This window comes from Ursus maritimus, unplaced genomic scaffold (genome assembly GCF_017311325.1).
Source record: "Ursus maritimus isolate PB19 unplaced genomic scaffold, ASM1731132v1 scaffold_4, whole genome shotgun sequence".
Taxonomy (NCBI): Eukaryota; Metazoa; Chordata; class Mammalia; order Carnivora; family Ursidae; genus Ursus; species Ursus maritimus.
The window spans coordinates 64303369-64309329 of NW_024426552.1; positions in this window are offsets into that span (position 1 = coordinate 64303369).

Consider the following 5961-nt stretch of genomic DNA (forward strand, 5'->3'; position numbering starts at 1 on the left):
ATATATATATATATATATATACACACACAATGGAATATCACTCAATCATAAAAAAGAATGTGATCTTGCCATTTGTGATAACATGGATAGACCTAGAGGGTATCATGCTAAGTGATATAAATCAGAGAAAGCTAAACACTGTATGAGTTCAATTGTATGTGGAATCTAAAAAACAAAATAAATGAACAAACAAACAAAAAGCAGAAACAGACCCACAAATACAGAGAACAAACTGAGGAGGAGAAGGGTTGGGAGGAGGTGGGCAGAATGGATGCAGGGGAGTAGGAGGTACAGGCTTCCAGTTATGGAATGAATAATTCATGGGGATAAAATGTCCAGCATAGGGAATATAGTCAATGGTATTGTAATAGTGTTGTATGGTGGTGACAGATGGTGACTAGTGGTGAGCACAGCATAACATGTAGAATTGTTGAATCACTATGTTGTATACCTGAAACTAATGTAACATTCTGTGTCAACTACACTTCAAGTAAAAAAAACAAAACCAAAACAAACAAACAAAAAAACCACACACACACACACACACACACACACACACAAACTAGTATAATCCAGTTAACTAGTCTTTTCAAAAGTCTCTAGTTTAATTATTATTATCTTTGTTATTACTACTTCTCTTTCTCCATATTTATTCTAGCTGAAGCTACTATTTACAAACATAAAAGTGCTAGATGACAGGCTATTTTCAAGGGAGTTTCATGGGGCCTTTGAAGAGAAAGAGGGTCAAAGCCAAGGTGGGCAATCAAGTGCTGGTCCAAAAGCAAGGCCACTGGAACTAAAAGTCCCGTTAGAGCCACAGAGCCAGGACAGCCCTTCCAGAGGCCAACATGAGCCAGTGTTTAGAACATTTTCTGCAGTCTCTCCAAGATCTTCTAATTGAGGCAGAGATAGAGACAGCAAGAGAATGTTGCTGAGTACCAACTGCAGCTGTTGAGGGCGGAGGCACTCAGCAGCCTGCATCAACAGCTGAAACTGCTCCTTGATGATGTGCAAATCTACCACATAGTTAGTCTCTGTGAGTTATATTTAAATACAGTCATCAAATAAAATCCTCATTAATCAGGATTCCGTAGGGATGAAGTAAAGTCTAAATTACGAGATTTGAATTTTGTCTGAAAATATCTGCTTATACTTCCCCTGCAGAGCACTGGGTCCTTATTGATTATATTCCCCTACATTGGCAAAAATCCCAGAAGGATCCAGAGCATACTGAACACCCATACTCAAAACCTAAGAAAAGATAATTCCTCTGAATTCCCTGGCACTCATAGGTAATGAGTCATGGGTGTCTCCTCTGGGAAGTACAGATATACCTGTTCATGCTTCAGTGTCCATTTTTTTTTAATACAACCTGCCTGCCTGCAGACTGCATCTGCAGCAGATGGGAACTGGTGTCCCACCTATGCTGAGGACAGAGGACTTGCTCCTCTGTAAAATGCTTGGCATCTGTTCTGGTATCCCAAGGAGGCCGATATGACATGACATAGATTTCAGACCATTTGTCTCCATATCATTGTCAGTAGTCATTCTTCATACAACTTCACACAAATTGAATCCTAGCAACAGATGCCAGAGACAGCTCTCTATGGGAATTGGGACTTTTGTTCTCCTGACTTTCCTCCTGGGAATGTTGGCACTCCTGACTAGACATGAGACCCTGGAGAGACCGAGCTGGCTTTGGGAAAACTAAGATCTGATGAATTTGTTTCATCCTCTGTACTCCTTAAAACTTGGAATGTATACCAACCCTTAATATGTATTTTCTTGCCCAACCTCAGGCTCTGGTCTCCACAGGTCTTTGCATATCATTTATCTTTGAGAATGGAAGAGATTGAGATTTGGGACCTGTTCTATCTGTGGAGCTGCAGGTAACTTCTTGCTCCTGCTGGATGAGCTCTGAGATGGGGAGCAAGGATGGCAGGTTGGGTCTTGGAAGGCCTGTAAGTGTAGAATGAGCTGGTGTTCTGGTTCCAGTCTTCTCAGAGACATCAGAGATGCCTGAGGGATGCAGAAGCTTGCCAATTTCTTTTCCTACCCTGAGGTTAAGGTCCCAATGCCTATCTGTCAGCTCTAGCTAAGCATCTTCAACCAGTACCAGTTTGCCCAAAAGTGGGCAGAAACAAGCAGGAACCCTGCAGGAACCCTGGCACATGGAAGAGCAGGAGAGAGAAAGAGGCCAGGCATCCTTACCCTGGAGATGGCAAAGGTTGTCTCCCAGCCCTAGTCTGGCTGGGAGCTGCTCCTTGAACAGCTGAGGAAATGATCACTGTTAAAATGCCCATTGTGCCTCCAGGGTCCAGAGATACTAGAACATTTTGACTCAAAGGCCTGAAAAGGCCAGGCTCCAGAAGAATTGACTGAGGCTTCTTCTAACTTTAAGAGTATTCCCCCACATAATCAGGAGGCTCTGGGTACTTCATGGAACATGTGGTGCCAGGCAGAAAACCTTAAAAGACCTGGTAGGCAAAGCATGGGGAATGGCTCAAAGTGGGCTTGTTCTCTCCAGGTGATGAAGTCATGGTATTTTGTCGAGGAGGAGCAGCATTCATGCCACAAGAACTCAGATACCAATTCTATATGAATTGTTATTGAGCATTTACAAATATATGAGGAAGTCATATGGGGGGAAATTGTGACTTTTTCATCCTGAGGCACCTAGAGCCAAGGGCACGAGGAATCTGAAATCAAAGTGCAGAAAATTCCTAGGAGGTGTAATCACAAAGCTCTTATTCAACACTCATTCAACAAATATTTACTAAGTACAGACCATGTGCCAGGCAGGAACTGATATGGCTTATTTTTGATCTAGGATCTAAGAAAAAATTTCAGGCCACTAAGCAAGCTTTGTGATGGCTTCTCCAAGCCATCAGTTTGAGGAATCTTCTTATCATGTACCTTAGGGAATGTAGCAGGGCCCACTTTTGGAGAATTCCCAAATACTATAAAATTTCCTCAGGATACAGCTATACTTAATGCATTATGTTAACACAAAAAGGCCACTGGAACTCAAGTTACATATCAAACTGACATCTCTGAGATGTTTCCTAGGTACTTTCAAGGACTCTATCACTAAAGCATCACCTTGATTAACAAGGCACCCCACCATTGCAGATATAACTAATAAATGTGAAGATTTGCATATACAGCAATATTGCTAGAAAGTTTATGGACTTCCTAATTATCTCTAAATTGTCCTAGGTGTGTCCTACTCAATAAACTCCCCCTTGATTTTTTATCAGATTTCTTTAACAATTAAGAGATTTTATCCATTTACTACTTTACAGTACTAAGCACACTGTTTAGGAAGGTGTATTCAATCCGGAACCAAAATCAAGCTATTAAGAAGTTTTGTATAAACAGCAATTAACAGCCTCCCTTCTGATCCTTGAAGGAAATGCAACCCTAGCCTCTGTCTCCTGCCTTATTTCTCTCAGTGCTCAAGATTACCAACCTTCTCATTCACTTTCCCTGCATACATTTTAATTAGGCCGACAGGCAAAAGAAACACAGACTGATTAATATGAATGAAGGATTTGGCTGCATAATTTATAGACCCAGTAATAAGACACCTCACAGGACTCCCGTGGGGACACAGGTGTTGAGTCTGCTCCCTGGGAGACTCTTTTCCATTAAGATATTGACTTCCTCTTTATGCCTGTGTAGTGCTGAGAGTTGCACATTCTAGAGAGCTTGAGCCAACTCTCTTGTCTTCCCTGTGCTGTATGGGCATTCTATGAAACTAACGTATTCATTCCATATTTACTACTTGAATTTTATTTACTTTGATTAATCTTTCTATTCTGCTTATTATTTATTCTTGAGAGTATGTTACATTACAGGGCACTTAAAATTGCTTGGATTTCCTAATGGCAAGGTAAGTCCATGTGTGCTAAATAAATCTAGACTCAATAAATTGTTACCGAGTGCCTCCTTCACAATAAATTGGTTGAATAGACGTTTTTTATATTCCCTCTACCTGGAACCTATCCTTCTACTCCAACTGGTCAGTTCATTCTTCAATTCATTTTCAGAGGATTCTTCTGGTCATCTCCCAGACTAAATTAATGACTCTCATATACACATCACTCCCTGCAAAATAATCACCCTCATACTCAATCATTTACTTATTTAATGTTATCTCTACACAAGCTCCATTTCCAGATACTGTATCTGTCTTTTCCATTTAGCACAGCCTCTTTTATATCATAAATGCTTAAAGGTATTCATTGAGTGAATAGCTGCATCTTAGAGTTAAACATCTGACGTAACAGGTAGCCAAATACTGAGAACTCAGTTATTTAACAATTGCTAATTGAGCACTTCAATGTGCATCATGCATAGTGGAGAGACTAAAAAATATATATAAGGAACCATTCTATAAGCTCTCAAGAGGGCTTCAATCAGTGGATGGGCCATTTTCATGCATAGCTGCTTTTGAACGTCCTTTTTTTTTTTTTTTTTAAGATTTTATTTATTTATTTAACAGAGAGAAACAGCCAGTGAGAGAGGGAACACAAGCAGTGGGAGAGAAAGAAGCAGGCTCCCAGCGGAGCAGGGAGCCCGATGCCGATGCCGGGCTAGATCCCAGAACCCCAGGATCACGCCCTGAGCTGAAGGCAGACGCTTAATGACTGAGCCACTCAGGCGCCCCTGAATGTCCTAGTTTTTAATGTCTTGCTTCCAAAAAGGAAAAAGAAAAAAAAAATGAGGGGAGGGTAAAAAGGGGCGCCATCCCTTTAAATCCCCTGTAAGTCACTTCAGCCAGAGGGGGAGTGACTTGAAACAATGGAGGTAGGTAAAACAACAATGGCCACCCTATTTTTTTGTCTGCATCTCTGCAGCAATCATTGACCAAAGCACAGATCACCAGTATTTGGAGGACAGGGTCCTTCTTGCTCACCCTGGCTTAGACAAATTGTATACAAGCTGCTCCAGAAACATGCAAAGCTACCTGCTAGGATGCCAGGGTGGGGAGCAGAGGTGGAGGATATAGTAGCTGCTCTTGTGCTTAGAACTGAAACTGACTAAAATTAACTGCAATTTATCTTCCAAACCTCCCCCTAAAAGCTGCAAACCTTCCATAGACTCAGGAGTCCCAAAATAGTCATATGACACATATTCTACCAGTGCAATTGTTGTCTAGGTGAGTGGACAGATTCCGGGTGCTTACTACTCCAACATCTTTTTTGAATCCTCTGTATATAATTTATTTTTATGGTACAACTTCATAATATTCCTGAAAAATATAACAATCAGCTTTGGTTAAAAACCAGTAAGAGCCGGCTCTAGTAAACTGCTATTTATTTCTCTTGATGTTTACCATATTAGAATTACAACATAATAAAACAAAGAATTAAAACATAAATATTAAAAATACTTATTTACTGATGCATTAAAAAGTAATAATAATAAATTATTATATGTTAACAGAAGTTTTGAAGAAAGGAAGGGCACTTTTTTTGCAAAGCTCTTTAATATCTGGCTTAAGAGAAGAAAATTGGATTCTCATATCTGCTTCTGTATTCAATCTGTTGTGATATGTTGTTTTGCTCAAAGCATTTGAAGAAAATACAGCCTCAGGTAATTAGAAAATAGAGGAACATTTTAATAGCCTATGCAGAAAATTGTGGATATTCTTTCTATACCAAACCTCAACAAGTAGTAGTTTCTCAACTGTGGCTGCAATTAGAATCACTCAAAGGGCTTTTAAAAAACATTAATGGTTGGTATTCACCCTAGGATAATTAAATTAGAGGTGGGCCACAGCAATTGAATTTTTAAAAGCGCCTAGGTCTACGCTTCCTAAAATTTAATGTAAATATGAATTACCTAAGGATTTTATTCAAATGCAGATTCTGATTTCATAGATCTGGAGTAGCATCTGAAATTTGCCTTCTGACAGCCCCCACCTGATGCCAGTGCTGGGACCCATGGGCCACA